The sequence below is a fragment of the Jaculus jaculus genome, chromosome 5, assembly GCF_020740685.1.
Source record: "Jaculus jaculus isolate mJacJac1 chromosome 5, mJacJac1.mat.Y.cur, whole genome shotgun sequence".
Classification (NCBI taxonomy): Eukaryota; Metazoa; Chordata; class Mammalia; order Rodentia; family Dipodidae; genus Jaculus; species Jaculus jaculus.
The window spans coordinates 154,004,576-154,029,107 of NC_059106.1; positions in this window are offsets into that span (position 1 = coordinate 154,004,576).

Consider the following 24,532-nt stretch of genomic DNA (forward strand, 5'->3'; position numbering starts at 1 on the left):
AAATAGGAGCATGGTGGATTGAATGAGATGCCCCCCACCCCTCGCATAGCCTCATGTTATTTGTATGCTTGCCCCCCAGGTGTGGGAATTTGGGAGGTGGAGCCTTCATGGAAAGGGTGTGTTACTGGAAGAGGTCATAGGAATTTATTAGCCCAGCTTTCCAGTGCTACACACTCATTAAGACTACTTATACCCAGAGATATGAGCCATCTCCCTTCTCATGCTACTGTGCTTTTCCCACCATGATAAAGCTTCCCCTTGAGACTGTAAGCATGGAATAAACTCTTTCCTCCAATTAGCTGTTTTTGGTCAGGTGTTTTTTTTTTTTTTCTTTTTCCCCAGAAAGAAGATAATTAGAACAATGTAGGTGGATATGATCAAAGTAAATATTTATGCCTATATGAAGATGATACTGTGAATTCGATTAATTTGTTCACTTAGTATATGCCCAATAATCATAATGAAATTTATAATGACAAAAGTAAGTGATACAAGAAGATAATTGGGGTGTTACAAGCATCAAAGGAGTTTGTGTTAAAAAGAACGGAAAAGAAATCCTAGCTCTGAGAGAGACTATGGTAAATTGTTACATCTCATGAACTTAAATAATACACTCAATATTTTGATTAAACTGTGTTTTCACATAGTGTTTTAACAATTATCTTTTCAGTCATTTTATAAGCTTCAAATTATTCCAATTTTGAAGTGATTAAATGAGGGTGCAGAAACCTTAAATAACCTGCGTTCGAGAGGAAGCAATTGCATTTAAGAAGCTAAAAGTGGAGCTTATGACTATTGCAAACTTCTAACTTTTATTCAGCACACAGTCTTTGTGGATTTCCAGCTTAACTCTCCTGACAACAAAATACATTAAGCTTCTTCATATTTAAGTCATATAAATAAAACACGGTTTCTAATTATTACATCTTGGTTTAATTTCTTTCTTCCTGGTTTCTTACAGGAAATGCCATCCATTTTTAAATTACGTTTTTATTTATCAGAGCAATGCATGCATATAATTTTAAAAGTTAAATAGTACTAAATGAAAACATAGAAAATCAACAAAGTATCCCCATGGTCATCTACTACTCCTCTCCAATTCTTTCAGCTAATTTGTCTAACCCTTCTATTTTCATATTTCTCTTTAATTTTTTTTTAAATTATTTATTTATTTATTTGAGAGCGACAGACAGAGAGAGAAAGACAGATAGAGGGAGAGAGAGAGAATGGCCGTGCCAGGGCTTCCAGCCTCTGCAAACGAACTCCAGACGCGTGCGCCCCCTTGTGCATCTGGCTAACGTGGGACCTGGGGAACCGAGCCTCCTTCCAACCGGGGTCCTTAGGCTTCACAGGCGAGCGCTTAACCGCTAAGCCATCTCTCCAGCCCTCACATTTCTCTTTATGTAATGAATGTAAATAGCTTCTATAAACGTTAGTAGAATGAGTTTTTACCGTTATATACTAAATTTCACTCTTCAATGCCCTCTCCCATTTGTTTCTCTTTCTCCTCTTACTATATTAAGAGGTTTTCTATTCTTACCCAAACAACCCACAAGCTCAACTACTTCTTAGAAGATCACATAGGAGTTAATAAAACTGTCATTCTTGTGGCTATAGTTCATTTACTAGAGCAAAAATCTACAGGTCAAAATTAGTTAAAGAAAGAGACACATAGGGTCAAATCTAGGAAGTTTCCAAGTGTGCTGTGTCTGCTGTCCTCTCCTCGTGTAATTAGGAGGTATGGCATTGGGTGTTGATATATAACAATCTATGTGAAGCCATGCTAACCAGGGATGCTCATCTGAGATTTTATTTGATCTTTATTACATGAATGTGATGAACTTATGATTGTTCATACATCTAAACTGTCTCTGGGTCACCTGATAATTGTGTGAAATTCAAATCCCTACCCTAAATTTGTCCATTTGCCATTAAATAACCTCACACTCATGACTATGCAAGTGACTGTAATTTAAATCAGTAGATTAAAAAAAAAAAAACAGAATAAACAAGGCATGGCCGTCAGATGGAGCTCTAATGTGAAGGAGAAACGTTTTAGCAGTAGACGAAAGGGGAAGAGAGAAGGTAAATGGGGGGGGGGGGGTGCACATTGTATAACATTGTCAAAAATAACAAGAACAGATAACATTGGGGGTATTTGGGCACACATACTTTCTGAAGGCTGAGACAAAAAGGTGCAGCGTTCTAGATTAGCCTGGGATACACGGGAAGACCATGTTTGCAAGAATAGAAATGGATGGGGGCTTCCCTGAAAAAAGGCTAATTCAGCCTTTTGTGGTTCTGCTATAACATCCAGCATCTCCCAACTGGTAAATCAGTCTCTTAGCTTCCCACAGTCTTTTCTCTGATTCCCTGCATAGTGATGATTGTTTTCGTGAGGTTTCTAACAGAAGGTGTTCAGCCTCCACCTTTATCCAGAGGCAGAGATTTTACAGACTTCACTAGAACCTGCTGGGGCAGGTGCTCCCTGTGTTCTTAGCCGCAGCCTCTACAGCAGAACATGGCTTTCTGAGAGCAGCTGGGACTCTCTGCCTGAGGGGTTTTGTTATTGTTTCCTTTCTGTGTTTTTGACAGAAGTGTGGTCCAAGTTTGATGCCAGGAATTTAGTGTCCTGAGGAGACACTCCACACTTGGATGAACCCTAAGGGGTATCCTGTACATTGTCTTATTCTCTCAAAATTCCCTACAGGGAATTAGTTCCATTGCCTGGAGGAAAGGTGATTTTTGTTAACTCCTTTACCAATCTCTTTTATCCTTCCACCACTCAGGTACCCATTCCAAATACTCTTCCCTGGAATCACAGTCCTACTAATATGAGACTGAATTTCTGGGCTCAGGGTCTGCTTCTGAGGATGCTCTGTCTCTCGACATTTTAATATTGTTAATGCGCCATGTTCTTTTTTTAGTTGGCTTTTGACTGATAATTACAAAGTTTAAGAGACACGTTATTAATCTTTTCCTAAATGTCTTTGACAAAACAAGCAGGAGGAAATCACTTTGACCATCTGTATCTCTATGATAAGTGGTATTTTACATTAGGAAATGAAACATTTTATAAGATATACTTTGTACACCAGTAGCCCCAAATATTAACTCTAGAATGCCCGAACATGTCTAACTTTTTTGGACACTTACATGGTACCACAAGTGTAATGTCTCAATGCATACAAATATCTTTATACTCTTAATGAAATGCTATACAACATTACCTTTTGGGTATATTTACATCAGGTACATATGAAACATAAATCATTTTGTATTTAGACATAGGTTTCTTGACATTTTATTATGCAATTATTCAAAAATTTAAGAAATCTGAAATTTGGATTACTTCTGGTTCTAAAAATTTCAGGGATGATCAACCTATATCATGTGAGCAATGTGTTCTGAATATGAGTATGGACAGTCAGTTGTAGGTGCATCTCCAAGATGCTATGTTGTCTCTGAATCATCTGTAGCATAAGAGAAAAATGCGAATAGATGACCTTGGTCATGAAGATCCATTTAATTTCAATTGGGTAAAACAAAAATGCATTATCTCTGCACAACTCAGGTATCAGGAGCACATAAAATGGTCTGTAAATGCTGATTCCATATTGAGGGAAGAACAGATAAACGGTCAGTGTATCCCACTGAAAGGTAAACAAATTTCCTCTCACACTAGAACAATTTACTGAGCTGAACATTCACATAGGAAAACTACATCAGTTTATCAACTGATTCTTTGTCTTTTACAATCCTCCAAAATATATACTTTTGCAAAGTGCTATTCTGAAATACATGTATTGTGGAAAATCATGTAGGCTAGCAACTAAAACCCTTGGAGTAACATTGACTTTTGAACAGTCCAGCAATAACCAATGAGAACAGATTTCTTCTCACAGGAATAGATATTGCCCATGTTTTAACTCCATATCTTCCATCCGTAACAAGCATAACAGGTGATTTGCATAATGGAAAATGTCTTTTCTTCAGTGTATGCTTTATTATATTTCTTCTCCCTACTTTTATATTGTACATGGGAGACATTTGTTTTTGCCATGTCCTCCACACAATTACTACAGACATTTAGAACCATATGTTTACTGTGATGTTCACTGCAGAAAGTTACAGCATGTCAGAATGTGGTTTATAGAGGCTTTGAAAACACTGCGGAAAGCCTCTATCACATATTTTCACATACAGATGGTAGCCAAGATGGATGCTACCCAGAAGCTTGAGACAGGTGTGTCCCTGGTGAACACTGTAGCTCCCCTTCCACTGTGGAGTCACCTTGATGGTGCTTGTTATATTTCTGCCATGGCTGTGGCTCAGGGCTTCTCTACCCTGTGACCCAGATGGATCCTTTGGTGGTGAGAAGCACATCATTGAAATAGGATGCACTCTCAGGGTTTTTTTTCTTCACCAAAAGACTTGCTATTATCCAAGACTTTTCTTTTTAACATAGAATACGTATTTGCAGGCTGGTATGAGAAGAAACGGAATCAGTAAAAAAAAGAAAGAAAGAAAAAAAAAATCAACATTTTCACTGTAAGTTCCAACCCCACATTTGTGTGTGTGTGTGTGTGTGTGTGTGTATTACTTTCCCAAATTCTTGGTGTTTCTTACCAGCTTGAAGTTCCAAACTTCAATTCATCTCGCTACAATATTGTTTTCATTCTGATCAAGATACTATGACTCTTCCCTTCTAGAGAGTTGCAAAGGTATATATGTCTCTAAAAATGAGCCAAATGTTTAAATCATATGCATAAATTACTTTAGACAAAATGGTATTAAACATAGCAGTGAATTCAGTCCTTCTTCATGCCAATGCAATATTGCTTTCTCATTTCTCTGTATTTCAACCCTAAAATTATGTTCAACTGTGAAATTTCATCTGCTTGTTTGTGCCTTACTCATGTTTGGTTTATAATTCTGTAATACAGCTGCAGGTAGATGTGACGTTAAGATCACTAAAATATTTTCCTATGATTTGCTTACATTTGTTCTATATCAAGTGAAAGATGTATGGAGGAAGGAGGGGAGAGGGAGGGAAATAGATACAAAGAGGATGACATCTAAGAATTCAGTGAAACATACCGTGTGTGTGCGTGTGTGTGTGTGTGTGTGTGTGTGTGTGTGTGTGTGTGTGTGTGTGTTGAATTTAGGACATGCAGATATCAACTGGAAGGACATACACATATAGATATGAAATATAAAGACATACAGATATGAACTGGCAATTCCCTATTTATTAGTAGTAATCTAGAGGCACAGGAGTTGGCAATGATAAAAATGTCCGAAGTCACAAATATACTATGTAGTTAGTCATGGATGCTGTATTTGACACAAAATGGACTTATTTTGCCTTTCTTTCCTTTTACCACACTCAGAATAAGAGAGCAGACAGACAAGAACCAGCAGGAAAATAGAACAAAAAGCTAACAGAATCAAAAAGTGTTCAAACAGCCAGCTGACTGAATTATACACCCCAACCACAGAGATGTTTTCAGGTGATTCTTCTTTTGATAAAATGTGGGAACCACAGGATCTACAGCACTTAGAGCAGAACTCAACAGCTCTAATAATAGTACCACTAGTGAAAGCCAATTTGGATAAAATAAGACATTGACTCAAGTCTTCTGAGAGAAGATTTTTTGAAAACAAAGTTTATGAAAATTTAGTTTATCCACTGGGAAATTGCAGTCCTCTTCACACCTTAACTTGTCTTCATTTACCACTGGGAGAATGTTCATGAATGTGTATCCCCCACCTGACCATTGTGAAACATAATACATGCTTTTTTTCCTATTTTTATTGAAAGGCAATTGCATTCTCTGGTTTTTGTCTGGGCATGTACTTTGAGGCCATTCACCCAGAGAAGATATAAGAGGGACAAGCGTAGCATTTATGGGCTCTTTATTCATGGGGCTTACTTTCTTAGAGCATCCACTTATGTGCCCAAAAAGCAGCAGATACATTCACTGTTCATTACATTGGAATCATTAGCCTATGTCTCCAAGGTCTCTCATTGTTTGTAAATTGGAAAAGCAGACTAGCTGACCCTTGAGCTTTGGGATTCTCTTAACTCTGACTACCATTTCCTTAGGTTTGTTGGGATCACAGATATTTGCACCACAGGATATCCAGCTATCTATGGGTCCTAGGGATATGGAGTATGATTGGCAAAGCAAACACCTGTAACCGCTGAGCCATCTCAACAGTCCCAAGATCACCATTCATTAAGATTACTCACACTCTCTCTTTCTATGCATAATCTCCAAGTTTTTCTGTTTTGCCAGTTTGCTCATTATGTTCACTGGTTCTTAAAAATCTTATGTGATCAAAGGTGTCTTGACAAACTATGGCTGCTACAGGAAAAAATATTGGAGGGAGGGTAAAGTTGTGTGGCAGAAGTCAAGAGCTAATGCAGTAAATTGGTGATGTATTATCTCATGATGTGGTGGTGATAGACAGTGGTGAATGGAGCTATATACACAAAGTTAAGATGTCTGGAAGCTGTAACTGCTTGGACTTGGTGATGAGGAATAAGGAGATGCCAAGGATGCAGCACAAGCTTTTGGCTTGGAGCATCTGCTCACCTTCCGCAACCTTCACTGGAGCTCAACAGGAGCAGGAGCTTCAGGGAACAAAGATAAAAAAATTTGACTTGAGTTTGGAAATATGCACTGTTTCGAGCAAATTGTCACTAGAATGTTTCTGAACACTAGAGAGAGCTCTGTTATCCACAGCATATCTGAAGCCCATATTATCACCTGCCATGGCCCTGGGAATAAGACCTCAAGTAAGTAATTCAGATGATTTTTCTGGACGACGACTTGAAAAGACAGGGTAGAAGAGATACATAACTGAATGTCATAGGTTAAAGTTGTTATAAAATTCTTGTGTATAGCTATTTCCTTGAATCTCAGATCTCCACATCCTCCAAAATCACAACATTTTGCTTCTTTCTTTCACTGAAACAGAAGATTTTGATCTTGGGTTGTTCCAAAGTGCTCTGCCATAACATATCTCATTTTTATTACTATGCATGTTGCATTGCCAATGAATACATTGGGGTACAATTGTGAAGGCAGAAATGGAGTGAGCGCTTTTTCTCATGGTTGAGCTTCGGTTCAGGAATATTCTCTATCTTTACATTTTTCAATCAGTAAAGCACTTGCATTTCTGATCGTTCATCTTGTGCTTATCAAGTCTAATTTTTTCATATAGCAGGAATTACTTCTTTTCCTACTTTGTGTCATTTTGTTACCTCTCTTATTTTCATATTTTGCTAATGCTAATTGCTTAAAATATGTTAATTGAATGAAACCATGCAATCACAATCAAATAAGGCTTGTAGTCTGTGCTCCTTGAGTTTGAATAATGAGGATCCACAAGTAATTGAAAACAATTTGTGATACCAGAGAATAAGAAAGGGGAGATGCTACTAGGAAGGCAAACAATATCATTCGCCTTAATATGGCTTTGAATTCGCTCAAGAACATATATGATTAACTTTCACAACCCAGAGTCAACATGGACTCAAAATTGTAGTAAGAAAAAATAGGTAAGAGAAAGAAATAAAGAGCATACAGATTGAATGAGAACTTAACTTGTTCATGTTTACTGAGTACTTGGTCTTATGAATTTAAAGATCCTAAAGGCTCCATTAAAATGAGTTCAAGGGCTGGGTATATGGCTCATCAGTTAAAGAGCTTGCTTGCTAAGCCTATGGACCCAGATTTGATTCCCTTGTATTCACCTAAGCCAGATGCACAAGGTGCTGCATGTGACTGGAATTCATTTGCAGTCACTGGAGGCCCTGGAATGTCCACTCCTCTTCTCTATCTCTCTCTCATTCTCACCCTCTTTTGAATAAATAAATAAAATATTTAAAAATGAATTAGAATTAATAAATGAACTTAGTATAGTTGAGGAATAAAGAATCATCATGCACTAAAAAGTTTTGCATATCACTTGCAAACTATTTGAAATAGAAATTTTAACACCAGTGCTATTTTTTTTTAATTTCTTTTTTTTATTTACTTGAGAGCGACAGACACACAGAGAGAAAGATAGAGAGAGAGAATGGGCACGCCAAGGCCTCCAGCCACTGCAAACAAACTCCAGTTGTGCATCTGGCTAATGTGGGTCCTGGGGAATCAAGCCTCAAACCAGGGTCCTTAGGCTTCACAGGCAAGCGCTTAACCGCTAAGCCATCTCTCCAGCCCTTAACACCAGTTTTCAATAGACACTGAGGAGACTCAAACCTCATCAAAGTAGAAATTAAGAGGCTATTGATCAAACACTAAAGGAGATTTCTATCATATCTTTCTAAGCTCGGGGAATACTGAAGAAGAGAGAACAGACAGAATGTAAATGCTGCAGGATATACAGGGTACTTTGAACTACTGGTCTTCTAACATTAATCAACTGGTATATTCATGAACCTACAGTGGTTACCAATATCCCCACCAAAAAAACATGGATCTGAACCAATCAACACATTAACATGGAGGACAAAGGAGGACAAAATAATTGAGAAAAGAAAGCAGAGGAAGGACGATGTGGAATGAGGAAAGAGTCTTCTAACAAATGGTGGTGGGGAAGAGGGGACAAAATATGAGACAGGAATACTTTAAAATTATAGTAGGTTCATATGTTTATATGAACATATGTGAAATATTAAATTAACATTAAATATGTTAATATAAATAAATTCATAGAAATATATCAAATGCATTAATTACATGTGATAATATTTATTTAACTTGTCAATAAAAATACTCTAAAGCTTCCTTGAACAATTTTAAAACTTGTTTTCATACAGTATAATAACCATCCTAGTGGGCATAATCTAGGTGATAATAAAAATAGCATGTCAAAGCGACATAATCGCTCATATGTTTCTTATAAGCACATTTACAATAGCTAAGATGTGGAATTCATCTTTAGAAGACATATACTTAAGAGTATAAAGAAAATATATTGTGTACATTTTTACAAAATTGAATCTACTCAGCCACAAAAATATTAAATCCTATCATACAATACAGTAGGTGAATCTGGACAACCGAGCTATGTAGAGAAAGACAAAGTCTGAATATTCTAACACATACACAATTGAAAAGAGTTGATTCTACAGAAGGTCAGTGGTCACTATAGGCTTGAAAGAGCAGTCTGGAGGGAGGATGGGTCAAGATTTGCCAAAGGGCACTAAGCTACAGATAAACGGGAACAATAAATTTTGATATTCTATTACATAAGGGAACTATAGATAATGATGATATGCAGTAATTTTTTAAATCAATGAAAGAAAGGTTTTTGGATATTCTTGCTAGAAATAATTGATAAATGTCAAAGGCTATGGTCTACTAATAACTTAAAGTGGATTACTCCCTAATGTTTATGTGTATTGAAACATCATGCTATTCAATATAAATAGCCAAAATGCTTAAATAACTACTCTTACATATGATCTGAAGGTCATTCTAAGCATATTAATAGTCTTTCATAAAGATAAAGCTATGTACTTTAAAAGTGTCTATATGGGGAGTTTTTAAATGTAGCACTGTGAAACAGAAAATGAGAAATTTTCCTTTAATTAGAATGACAACAGGAATTTAGGAAGGTAGATTTTAATGTAATTAAAATGGGAAAATCATTATTCAACAGGACTTGTGCTACATTTCTTGAAGAAAACACAATGAGGATCTTTAATTTCACATGAGTCAATAATTTTATTTTTATGTCTCCCCTGAGCCTGTTCTAACTAAAATAGAATGGAGGATGAATTTCAGGAAGCATTCTTTGTCTCAATTGCAATCTTTTCCTTGGAAATTATGTTCACAGCATTAACTAAAACTTCAAGATATAAACTTTCCAAAAACTATTAGAAGTAGAGGGAATCAAGAATACTTAATAATCAATATAGCATGTAGGATGGGAAGTTGTATTAAAGGATGGATATGGTTGTGCAATTTATTCTACATTTATTATTGCTGTCTTATGTATTGATATTTTTAATTAAATTTTAATTTTTCTTTACAATTATGAAAATGAATGTACAAGTCATAGAGAAAATTTGCTTGCATGTAAGAGAACAGAGAGTAGTTATTTAAAAGAATCCAAGAGCATCTTCAGCCAGCATTTCTTTCTATAATTTATCCGTATCAGAATTTTTACATGAAATGCTTACTTTGTTCCAAATACTTAGCAAAATAGACAAATATGTGCACATAATATGGCTATATTAACATATTAAACAATAATTTAATTACTTTATGATTTGATTTTTAAAATTATTATTTTTGTTCACAAATAATTGTATATGCTTATTGAATATATATATATATATCTGTATATATTATATATATATACAGATAAATACATAAATGAATATATGTGCATATACATATACCATTCTGTGCTATTTATAATAAACTATAATACTCATCATATAATGAATATATCCATTACATACGTGTATATCTTTTTATGGTGAGATATATTTTGCAATATGGAGATATATTTTGCAATATGTAGTATACCAATATTTACTATTATTACCATGCTAAGCAAATGTTCTTAAAGTTTTCCATGTCAAATTTTATTGCCTTTGACCAATAAGCCTTGTTGACAATTTTTATTAGTAACAAAGTTTAGCTGGTCATTTTGTGATTCTTCTTGGTATATTTAAACTGTATATTGTGCCTTACAATTAGATGTCAACTTTCCCAGTTTTGATTTTGTTAATTATTCATGGATTTAAAATTAAGGTCCTTAGTTTATTGAGCAGACAAAATAAGAATAAATAAGTTGCAATACATTGTGTCAGGAAGAAACAAAGTATCACAAACTGTGTCCTAGCACACATTAGACAAGAATGACCATGCTTAAAATAATTTATTACTGTGCCATTTGAGAAGATAGAATTTTAAAATTATTGCAATAACTACACCTGACAGATGTTAGTCACTCCTGCTCTGGTGGTATGGGGTACAGCTGTTCCCTCGGGATGGAGAACATGGCGGATCCAGACAGGTATGGGGTTAGAACTTACAGTTTTTCTTTTGCCAGCAATACTACTGGGAATTGAGGTTGATGGAGTTCACTATGGACCAGTTGTTTTATCCACATGAGGCTTTTAGTCCTCGTAACACTCCTGTGGGCAGCGTAATTGTATCATCCACCATTTACCTTTTCAGAGAAAGAATCTCCAGACATACAGACAAGGTTATCCATGTGCTGACCATTAAAACTAGACCTGTCCATATCAAAGGAGTTGGGGCAAGTGCATATGCGGAGAGGCTTCTGCGCACACAGTGCTGGATGCAGACAAACGTCACTTCTAGGAAGCATATGTTGATTGTTTCACCTTGTTAATGTTAACTTTTTCTTCTTGTCTGAAACAGTACAGTCTGTTTTTTTTTCTCTCATAAATTACATGTTAAGAAACTAATTAAGTCTCTTTGATTAGGTTTCCAAAAATCACTCACGGCCACAAGTATGCTGAAGTTTGTGCAGTTTCATTTGATCTGAGAAAATAGTTTCACATTATTAGGATGTTGCAGAGAAATATGCCCTATGGGATCTCTCAAAGCACAATGGGACAATTTAAAGGTCAAATGCTGATTTTTTTTTTCCGATGACTTTAAAGAAATGTATATAACTTCATATAAATGTATATAACTGCTATTTTAATCCTTTCACGGCAACCATTTTCAATCTTACTTTTGTGAACTCCTCTTCACCCTTAAGAATATCATAATATTCTTAGAAAAAAAATTACCACATAATAACAGTATACAAAATCCAGCATCAATACAAATTTAATTTTATTTTCAAAATGTACATATAGCATTAAACACTGTTTAGGAAGAAATTTGTCTAACGAAATGAGATTGATGCTATTATCTACAAAGCTTACTAAAACATCTTACTTTATAGTTAAGAGAGAAGGAAAAATGTAGACAGTAGAAATACCATGAAAAAATTGGCTGTTCCAACCAAAATAAGTTCCAACTTAAAAAAAGTAAAAAGGAATTCACTGAAAGAAGAAAGTAACCGAAAAATTACCATGCCAGGTGTTTATTTCTCTACAAAACCAGCTTCCTTGGACAGGACTTTATTTCTCAGTAAGTTAAGTTTCTGTGAAGTTCTCTCTCTCTCTCTCTCTCTCTCTCCCTCCCTCTCTCTCTCTCTCCCTCTCTCTCACTCTCTCTCTCTCCCTCTCTCTCTCTCTCTCTCTCTCTCTCTCTCTTTCTCTCTCCCTCTCTCTCTCTCCCTCTCTCTGTCTCTGTCTCTCTGTCTCTCTCTCTCTCTCTCTCTCTCTCTCTCTCTCCGTCTCTCTCTCCCAATGTGACACAAGAAGATAACTATTTCACAAAGACTTCATTCTCCTGCAACCCCAAATATTCTTCATTGATTTCTAAGGAGATCATTTGGAAAATTTTCACAGATATTCTTTTTCCATTTCCAATTTCCTGTTTTGGTCTTTACAACAAATTTATGAAATTATAGCTAATTAATTTGCTATGGTACTCTCAGCAGCTGTTTCCATGGAAATTAATTTAATCTTAAACTTGGCAAAGAAATTTTCTTTTAAAAATATACAGAGGCTGGGCTGTAGAGATAGCTTAGTGAGTAAGTGCTTGCCTGTGAAGCCTTAGGACCCCGGTTCAAGGCTGGATTCTCCAGGACCCACATTAGCCATATGTACAAGGGGGTGCACACGTCTGAAGTACGTTTGCAGTGGTTAGAGGCCCTGACACACACTCTCTCTCTCTCTCTCTCTCTCTCTCTCTCTGCATCTTTCTTTCTCTGACTGTTGCTCTCAAATAAATAAATAAAAATAAACGAAAAATACTCAGAGAATAGCTAAATATATTGAAAAAGGCTAGCATTTTCATGCAAATAGTTAGAACAGGAAAAAGTTTAAGTGACTCTGTAAGCTTTATGCATACCATTAAATCATGTGAACTGACAGTAAGCTTCCAACTTAAGATACGTAAACGTCTCTTTGGATCAGACTCATACTGCCTGCTGATTTTTTTTTTTTCTCACCTTCCTCTGTATTAAGAGTTGTAACTGGAAATGCAGCTGCTGCCCAGAGAAGGACTAATTTTCTTAGCTCTGCTTGAAAATATGTTTGCCAGTAGACTGTGAAAAAGAAGTCTTCAGTTCTAATTCTGGTTTTGGGTCATAGAAGAGTGAGCATATGTTCCTCCACGTTGTTTCCTTTTGTCTGGATCACAGCTTTGAAAGTTCGCATGAGAACAATGGCCCAGAAAAGCATAATTATGGGAAGAAACTGGGCTCTACATAAATTCAGAGACTGGAATCCCCTGCCAACCTATGTTGCCTACAGAATTTAGATCAGAAATATACTTTTGTTTTATTTAAACCCTGTATTTCTTTGTCACCAGCACCCTACTGTTCACACTAAGGGATGCGTTCTTCAATAGGTAGGGATGTTTTACCTTCTGAACCCACAGCAATTATCAGTCCCAAAGAAGCTTTGTTCTCCTCACCACGCATAACGGCCAGGAAGCACAGAGTTGACTAATGCATGTTTCCAGTTCAGGCATATTGGATTAGCCCATTAAGTATATTGTTGAACTCTCGGGCCCACACATTTTAAAAACAACAGAAAAGGGTTTGTGTTGTTGTTGTCATTCTCCCTACAGATGGAAATTATCACTGATTTGAAAGCAACTTAAGATGAGCTTTCAAATCTCAAGAGTGAAATGATAATGTATGTAGATGAATCCAAAAGCATGTTTATGGATTTGCCCACCAGTACTCCAGTAGTAGGTGGGGGAATTAGCATCCTTACTCTCTGCTAGCAATCTCCTTAAATACTGTGCTGGTCATGTGATAGTGGAAATATGAGTCAAAGCAAAGATGGAGGTCATAATGATAAGAAAAGAAAAGCTAGGAAAGAGAGGGATTAAAAAAAAAAATAAAGACAGGCTCCTGATGAGAACTGATCACTGAAATAGACTTACAACACATGCACCGTGACTCAGAATTTTTGTGGAAGAGGGGATGGAAAGATTGTAAGAGCCAAAGGCTAGGATGTCATACTGAGAGGCATTGCTGCCTTCCCTTATTACTGATTGCTGCTATAACAATTCATAACCTCTAACTCCATGGGAATATCAGTAATTCCATTGAGGAGGCCCACAGCAGAATGGTTGCAGGGAAGAGGGAAAATATGGTACTAATACATGATGTATCCATACCAAGTATGCTGTTAGTAAAAATAAAAAAGAGGAAAGGATGAATTAGGCCTCTAAAGTACAAGGGGCAATGGCTTCTTTGGCAGTGATGATCCCAGTCATACAGTCATTTGATGATGGTCCGGGGGAAGCTTCTAGCAGTTGTGTGTTCTTGGACTTTTGTTTTACTTTGGTCAGATCTTCAAGGAATAGCTTCTTGAGTAGTCAGATAGATGCAACTGGGAAGCTTGTCCAAATCATATTAGTTTTCTGAAGCTACTATAACAATCTTTCTCAATCATCACAAAGGAAGAGTCATTTATTGCTGTATAGTTCCTCTAAAGCTTCAGGGGAGAATCCTTCCTGCCCTCCTTCAGCTTCGTGTGGCCCCCTGTGGTCCGTGTGGCAGCCCAATTCCACCTCAGACCCCCATCTTCATGTGATGCATCCCTTATGCCATTGACTGTACTCTCAATCCTCTTTTTTTAGGAAACCAGCTGTACTGGAGTCAGTATCTACTTTACTACATTCTGACCTCATTTGAATTTAACTCATCAAATCTTGAATGACTTAGATTCAAAATAAATCCCAGGAAAACCTATTATGATTTGAATTTCAGCATTCCTTTTTGTTAGAAACACAATCCAACACAAACATTTATTACAGGGATTTAATTTTCTATAGTGAAATATAATACATCACTAAGGATAGTCTATTATTTGGTTCTTTTTCATACATTAAGGAAAATAGCTTAAAAAATATCAGTCTTCATAGCACACTGAAAATAAATGTTAAAATGTTTAAAAAGTTAAATTAGTTTTATTTTAAATTAAGACAAAAATGTGTCTAAAAATTCTACAAGTACTTTACATGTAGATACAGTGAATTCTGTCTGCAAAGTTTCTTCCTTTGCTACAAATGACACTTAAGACTGAATGGTCTCCAAAATGGAATGACTTGGATATTCTACAACCAATTACTATTTTGCCAATTGAAAAGCTTCAATATTCCTTTAAAATATTTTGTTTATTTTGTTTATTTATTTATTTGAGAGCAACAGACAGAGAGAAAGACGGGGAGAGAAAGAGAGAGAGAGAGAGAGAATGGACACACCAGGGCCTCCAGCCACTGCAAATGAACTCCGGATGCATGCACCCCCTTGTGCATCTGGCTAACGTGGGTCCTGGGGAATTGAGACTTGAAACAGGGTCCTTAGGCTTCACAGGCAAGTGCTTAATTGCTAAGCCATCTCTCCAGCCCTCAATATTCTCTTAAATAAAATAAGAATATGGATCAAAGACACAAAGTACCAATGTTAATATGACAAAAGACAAAATGAAACATCAATTCCAAAAAGTAAGGGAAGCTGGGGGTGGTGGCTCACGCCTTTAATCTCAGCACTCAGGAGGCCGAGGTAAGAGAATTGCAGTGATTTCAAGGCCATAGTTGGAATACATAGTGAATTCCAGGTCAGCGTGGGCTAGAGGAAGACCTCTAATTTAAGCTCCTTTACTTTTTTTGTTGGTTTAAAAACAAACAAAAAAAGTAAAGAAGCTTAAATTTCTTAAGGTTTAATTATATTGATATGTAAATAAAACAATCCAAAATATCCCACATAAAGTATTTATCATTTTTAAATATGAGTGTCTAATGGCAACAGGCTATTAATCTTTTTGATGTCCAAGTATCATGTTTGACTATTCTAATAGGTAATTTTATATCTTTATATGATATTTAAAATTAAAAATCTTCCATCTATTTTTCTATTTCCCCAAACAGCTTTATTTATGTAGGAACCAGTGAAAAAATGTACAAACCTTCCTTTTCTTAAACTAGTGAGAGTTTTGACAGTCTGGCTGATCATGTGAATTCTGTGGCACATCTGTAGTTATAAATTTAGAATTTTAATTATGTAAATCACCTTGGCAATGCCTTTTTAAAAGTTGAAAAAAGAAATTTATCCCATTAAACTTTAGTAATGGTGTTTTGAATTAAATCTATGCTAACAAATCCAAAATAAAAGCTGTATTATATGCTTAATTAAAAAAAATTTACTTATTTGAGAGAGAAAGAGGGAGAAGAGAAATAGAGAGAAAGAGAGGGGGGAGAGATGGAGAGAAAATGGGTGCACCAGGACCTCTAGCTACTAGAATTGAACTCCAAATGCATGTACCACCTTGTGTATCTGGCTTATATAGGTACTAGGGAATCAAACTTCAGTCTTTTGGTCCCTATGTTTTCCTTTTTAAAAGTGAGGACCTCATAAAAATATATGAGTTTGTTTAAATCACTGCCTCACTATTTATGTTGAGGTTTTAGAAAACAAAGAAAGAAAAATAAGCCACCCTTGTCTCCATTTTCCTGCTGCAGTGTAGATTTAAAATTTCCTCAAAGGCCTACATAGTAAAGGTTCAGTGAGGAGAGTGCGGAACTATTGGGAGCTACTGAACCCTTTGAGGAATTGAGCCTGGCAGGTCCTTAGGTCACTGTGGGGTTACATCTTCAGTGGTAATAATGACTGATGCTTCCTTCTCTCTCTTCGACCCTCTGGCCATGATGTGAACATGTGAGCAGCCTCCTTGCATGTGGTGGGGCCAATTGCTCATGAACTGTAAATTCTGAAGCCATTATCAAGACATATATATATATTTATAGTGGATTACCTCAAGTATTGCTATAGCAATAAATGCAAAGAGGAAACTTACTTATTTCTCTCATAATGTGTTGGAAGACCAGCCCAGTAAATCAGTATATAACACAAGGAATAGGATTAGAAAACCTAGGCATTTCTTCATCTTATACCAGCAATACTTGAGAACAGTAGCATTCAATACTTCCTGAGAAATTATTTTGGTATGGCCCATTGGAAGAAATTTATATCAAATCTACATCTTCAGCATGAGTTATGACATATATTACATGATTAAAAATTTTTGGAGTTTAGTATTGAGTGAATGTTTATGTCACAATGGAGTCTCAAATTCATGTTGCAGTCCTAATTGCCACAGTGATGATATTTGAAACTGGGGGCCTGTGAGATACAAAATGATGAGTGTGATGACATTATAAATCATCTGCACTTTAAAATCAAAACAGAATCAGTAGAGATGTTATTCTATCTTTCCTCCCACTGTACGAGGCAATAGCACAAAGGTACGTTTCTTGGAACCAAGAGAAAAAAATCTGTCACCAGACAGTGAAATTGCTTGAACCTTGATCTGGCACTGCCGAGACTCTAGAACTGTTATAAGTTTGATCACCCACCACCTTGCAAAGTTTGGTGAATGGTGCCTGGATCACAGATGTAGTGGTGGTTCCATAAGATCATTATGGAACTGAAAACTTCCTATTACTTAGAGAATCACAGGCTTCCTAAAGCCATAGCAAAACATAGAGCTATAATGTAGCACATTCTGATTCTAGTCTAGGTAAATTCATGGGTTGCTGCTCATATATGAAAGTATGCCAATAAAGTAATGTATGTAAGATAACATTTGATATATAGAATTAAAGACTAAGAAATGGGTCTGTGTCTTAACTAAAGTACTTTCGTAATTATGTTCTAGCAAACTGCACACTTTCCACTGAAAAACAACTATTAAATGATATACTTTGCTGTACTAGCAACACTTTCACTCATCTCATGGTCACTGGGTTTCTTGGTTGCATCAATAAAACTGATCAAGTGATTGACCCACATCTTGAGGGGAGTGCACCTATGTTATAAGATATGTTCAAAATGCCAAAAGCACCTAATCGTGCATTTCTCATCACACCCTACTGTTGATCAATGCATGACTGATTTTTTTTTTCAAGCCACCATTCCCTTTATCCAGTCCCAAGGCATGGAGTGGGGAGTATTATGCTCTCCTGAATACTATCTCAGATATTAAAAATCACTGTCATCCACATCCTTCAAGAGCTGCACAGTCCCCCAAACCTTCACAAAGCAACTGCTATGTGATCTTTCCCTGGAGATGCTTGGCAATTGTATGCAAATGCTTTGAACTGAACAGGTTCATGGCCTCAAACTACTATTTCCAACAGAATTACATATCTCCTAATTCACCAGGCTTGCTCAAATGATTTTAATATTATCAACCCCATCCTTAAATATACAACAGTTAACACAATAAAAAAATACATATTTTCAATGTGATCTTCACTCCCAACGTGGCCCACATTGCTGCACACTGTATACTTTTGCTTCTTCTTACATATGCTTTCATGTATGAATATGCACAAATACGTGCATGTGTATATAGATGTATATACATGCATACATGTGTGTGACTATATGTAGAAGACAGAGGGAAGCTTTAAGTTATCACTCCTCTCAAGTGCCACCCACTTTATTTTGAGACAGAGTCTCATTGGCAGAACGGATGGCCACCAAGGGACTGCCTACCTCTGCTTCCTCAGTCACCAGATCACAAGTGCACACCCTGGGCCATACTTGGCTTTATCACATGGGTTCTAGAGATGGAACTCGGGCCCTTGTTCTTAAGGACATCACCCAAGCTCCTGATTCCTCATATGCACTTTCACCCTCTTCTGAATAAACATTTTGCTTGTTGTAGTGTCTATCTTTAATTTTTTCTTTATGAGACCACGAATATGGACAGAAAGGGGTATGATAGCTGCTACAGCAGTTACATTAACCAATTAGAACACAATATAAGTGAGAAGCACTGGTAAGTGAGTTAAAAAACGAAAACAATTGAGGAGTTTCCACCTCAGTATTCAAAGCAGACACTAGCATGCACAGGACATTTGCTGGTTCTCCTAAACGTCAGCTGTATCCATGAGCAACGACCATTTCTTACAGGATCTCTCCTTGTGATGCCACAGATATTTTTCAAATATGCCTAATGATAATCTTTTTCATTTTCAGTATGCATTTAAAAAGCAACAGGTCCTCTTTTGGGAATGGAAAGTAAGGTGTGCACCCTCTCTGGGCACATAGTCACTGTATTTCTGTAATTTCACTTGCTAATCACAAAGCTGACATTGCTAGTAATGCCATTTTTTTGTCACAGGGACCATGTGCACAGGACCCTAGGCCCCCATCATACTGAGGACTATTGCCTTTATTATTTTTTGTTTAACTTTTGTAATCCTTGACTTCAGCCTAATTCACATTCTACCCACTCCACTATGTTGCTGCATGAATGCCTTTCCTGCCACTAGCTGATGACTTCTCCGCTACTTGACCCTGCAGAACCACCTTACTGTCTTTTTGGCTACAAAGTGGGACAGGATAATATATCTCAGTCAAAATATCTCATTTCTCTCCGCTGAATGTCTCAAAAATTCATGTTTCCATCAACAGCTGCTGAAACATCCACTTGGAGGAATATTGAAACTATCCTCATGGAGAAGATGACACTGGTGACTCAAACTATGCTCTCCCTTTCTCATGAAAGCTCATTCGCTGGTGTTGCCAGCACAAGGGAATTCAAGATTCCCTCGTGTATTCTAATAAGGTCATCTTGACATGTCCTCTGGGAAAGTCCGAAGCGTGGCAGTGACGGAGTCAATGATGCGCCACTACAGCTTCCACAACTGAAATTTGAACAGAAATAGTGCTTTCAAGGGAGATTCATTAGCAGCTAAACTCAGAAATTAGACAATCAGAATAAGTTTATGCCACCTTGTGCTCATGTACTATATGGTTGCCCCTAATATGTACTAGCATAATATTAAGCCTCTTTATTTAATACCAGGAAGCATAATTCAAACAGAAAGGCAAGCATTATCACTTTTCATGTTCCATTTCCTGTTATTGCATCATAACATTTTAGAAGTTTCAAGCTTATTTTTGATCTTATATCAATGAGAAATATGATTATTTTTACATTTTAAAGAATATTTGGGGCAATATATTAATCGCTCATTCTTTTCTTTTTTTCATTGTATTTATCTATTTTATAAATTTATTTGAGGTGGAGAGAGGGAGAGAGAGAGAGAGCTAGAGAGAGTGAGAATGGGCACACCTGGGCCTCCAGGAACTGCAAATGAACTCCAAACTCATGCACCACCTTGTACATCTGGCTTACATGGGACCTGGGGAATCAAACCTGGGTCCTTAGACTTTGCAGGCATATACCTTAACAGCTAAGCCATCTCTCCAGCCCATATTTTTCTTTTCTTAAAGTCTAAAGTAATTTTTTTTTCTGAAGTAATTCTAATCAATTGTTTCTCCTTACCATTTGAAATGTAAAAGTGTAATTTTGAAATATTTTAAAATTATTTTTCTAATTATTTATTTATTTACACATATATATGTGTTTGTGAGGGGGGAGGTATGCTAAGCACTCTTGCCCCTGAAAACTAATACCAAATGCTTGGGCCACTTTTCCTTCTACCTTAGGAGGATGGACTGCATTTGAACCCAGGTTGGCAGGCTTTGCAAGCAAGTGCTATTAACTGCTGGGCCATCTTCCAAGCCCCTGTTGGAAACATTTTCTCAGCCACAATATATAATTCTGTTATTATAAATTCTCTGCAGGGAGCTGTTGAATGACATCATATTGTTTAAAAGTTAATTTTGGTTAGAATTCAAAAAAATTGTTTTTTGGGCTAAAGAGATGGCTCAGCAGTTAAGCACTTGCCTGGAAAACCTAAGGACCCCAGTTCAAGGCTCGATTCCCCCCAGGACATATGTTAGCCAGATGCACAAGGGGGCAAATGCATCTGGATTTTGTTTGCAGTGGCTGGAGGCCCTGGAGTGCCCACTCTCTCTCTCTCTCTCTCCCCCTCTGCCTTTTTCTCTCTCTGTCACTCTCAAATAAATAAATAAAAAATAAACAAAGAAAATTGTTTTTCATAGAGTAATATACTTTGTATGAAATATGGTTTCCTTGTAATAACTTTAGTGGTAGTAACTGAAAATACATAGAGACAATAAATATTGTGAAAACTTATAATTATTTATATTCCACATTTAAAAAATTAAAGTTTTGTGGTCACCCAAAAATGTTAAATAACCACTTAGAAAACCTTTTGGTAAGAGATTTCCTTCTGTGGTCTGCCTGCCAAAGCCTAAATTTTTGGCATTAAATGAGCATATGGAGAAACAAATCTATTTCAAAGTATGTTAAATGGATAGCCTTTATCTGATGATTGTCAGTTATAAACGTTTTGCAACTACCACAGAGATCAGTAACTTAGAAGTAAAATAAATATAATATGTGAGTCCATACCCTAAAGAGGGGCTTCCCTTCACAAAGTCTAAATGTCTCAGACAAAATCTAGAATTCTTCAATGAGCATACAGTACAACGAATAAGAGGTGAGGCTCAATTCTCCACAGTTTCAATTCCTATGTTTGATTTATTAAGACAGAGTTCTCAAGTAACTAGTGTTGGCAACAAAGGTGGTAACTGCCTAAGAGATATGCAATAACACATTGGTTTATATTCTGAACTTTGGCTTTTTCCACGACACTGATGCATAAGCCAAGAGTCCTCAGATAAACTGAAAGCATTATTGCAATAGCTTGATTTTCTGTTCACTGTACACCATATCTACTCAAATTCTATAATAGAGTTTTTGGATCTAGGAGGATGCATAGTTAATGTGGCCATTAGACTCTTAAATAACTAATTACTTAAATGAAACTGAGAAAGATGTGTCATAATTAATTAACAATTGAATATTTGGACTAGAGCTTTTAGTACAAATATTCTAAAATTTTGGCTGAAGAGAAAGATATGCACCTTAAATATTAGACTTATGGGAAGCAAAGTTGCATTGTGCTGTGAAATTTAAAAACAGAAGATGTATTTTTATCCAAATTGCCATCAAGTGTCTTTAATGCAAATGTGGAATTTATAAATGCTTACTTAGTTCCACCAAAACTTACAAACAGCTTTGTATCATCTCAGTGGTCAAAAACAAAATTGGCTAATACCTGTGATTAGAAAAGAAAGTTAAACCATTTTTCACTTGATTGACATTTTTGTGTGATATTTAACCATTCTAAAACCAATGATGGTGATGATGATGATTTTTTGCTTTTTTGAGGTAGGGTCTTGCTCTCTAGCTCAGGTTTACCTGGAATTCACTATATATTTTCAGGGTAGCCTTGAACTCATGGCAAACCTCCTATCTATGCCTCCATAGTGCTAGGATTAAAGGTGTGCACCACCATACCTGGATAAAATGTTTTTCCAATGTCACATGTTAGCTGAAAATATCATTGGCAAAGACAATATATATCAATACTGTACATTAATATTTATAGCAGCTTCCTAGAAGATCTCAAAGATGTAGACATCCTGAATATCCTTCAGATGTAGAATGGATGAAGAATTCTCTGTGTATTCAAGGAACTGTACCTGAGCAGCATTAAGAACAAAGTTTTGATAAGCAGAGCAGCATGGGTGGTTTCCAGGTGCAAAATCCATAGCAAAAATAAAATTAAAAAAACAACAACAAAAAGGCTAAACCACCTAGAGAGAGACTGTATTGCTGCAGAGCAGACCAATGACTTCCAGAGATAGAAAGTTGATGAGTAACTTCCAAAGGTGCATCATCAGAGATGCTAATGACAGAGGGACTGTCCCATATCTCATTTTCACAGTTTTTATATAACATTACACTCTTTAGAACTTATTATTATGTACTAAAAGGGATGAATGCTATCCCCAACAAATTAAAACTTCACAAACTGAAAGACAAAATAAGAACACAAGTACTGAGCAAAATATTCATGTAAAACAACCCTAACAAAACAAACATTATTTATTCAGTGCCAAATTGGCATTATTGTTTTCTCAGCACTCACAACTTAAAATGCATGCTCTTTATTAAAAATATACCATTATTATATCTCCAAATCTACAACAACAAATTAGAAAAACAATGGGAATTATATTTGCTTCTTACAAGAAGGCAAATAATAAAAAAAGTAATAGCTTCATGAAGAAATACTAACATTATCTGGATAATAAAACAAAAGGTAATGGTGAAATTAATAAAGAATAAACAAGAAATCATGTTAGTTCTGTAATAGGAGAAGCAATTCTATTTTAAGGAATCATGGTTCTCATAAAATATCAACATAAAAAAAGCAATTCAAGTTGGCCCTCAGGATTTATTTTTAAAACCAAATGTGTTAAAAAGGCTGAAATATTTTGATAAGATGAGAAATGGATGAAATGGAAGCAATTGGTCATAGCATCTAAAATGCCTTACAATGCCACTGTAATTCACAGGTGTCTCCTCATGGAAACACAGAATGTTCTATGGAAACATACGCAGAATTCAGGAATAAGCACAAATTGATTTGGATTCTACCCCATTCTCTGTTACTTATTAGCAAGGAAAACTACGCCATCGAATTCATCTGAGGAACTATTTCTACCTCTAAGCCATTTGGATAAACAAACTTGCTCTTCCGTTTCATTACTTACAACAAAATACAAACTTCGGGTCCTTCAAAATAAAAATCAACTTTAAAAGTATTCTGAACACGTAATTGGTTCTACTCCCTTGTTCTCATGATGAGACTGGCTTGCATTAACATTATGCTTGTTCAGACAGAATGGACATCTGCTGAAAAGATCCACTGGCATTGGTGCATGCAGTGGCTTTACAAGGGCTAGCAACCAAGTTTTCCTGTGTAATGAGGAAGCCTTGCATAGGGACCAGCCAGTCAATATAATTTCTGAGATGATAAGCTTTTCTAGTTTTGCTCTTTGGAGATAAATGGAGTGATGCACATTCCACCAAACTCACAGACTTGAAGGTGCTATAGTCTTTCAGGATGATCTAAGTGGAAATATTCATGTACACAGTGAAAAAAGGCCACATCTCTATATAATACACGGGAGTATAAGAGGGACTTTTAGGAGTAAGGACAGAAAGCAGACCAAAGGAAAGGGCCACAGGGAAGAAAAGGAAAGGTAATAAAGAGTTAGGAAAACAAATATTGTGTGCTTTCTCTCCTATATGGAAACTAGAATCTAAATAAATGTACACCGGAGGAGAGGCAGCAAGATGAAAGAGAACAATGGGGGTGGCTAAGAAAAAAATAGAAAAATATATATGTATATATAATTTATATACTATATGCAAATCTAGTAGAAAATATGGGCAATGTTCAATAATAGACATGTATTAAAATGGCACATTGAAACCTATCATTCTCTATGCTAAGTAAAAAAATTAATAAAAGCAAACAAACCAAAAAAAAAAAAATCCAAACCTCTTTCTAAGTATATCTTGATATGTCTCACATTGGAGAATAAGACATCTCTCAGTACTTTTCCCTGAGTTGGGCATGGTAGTTCATATCTGTAG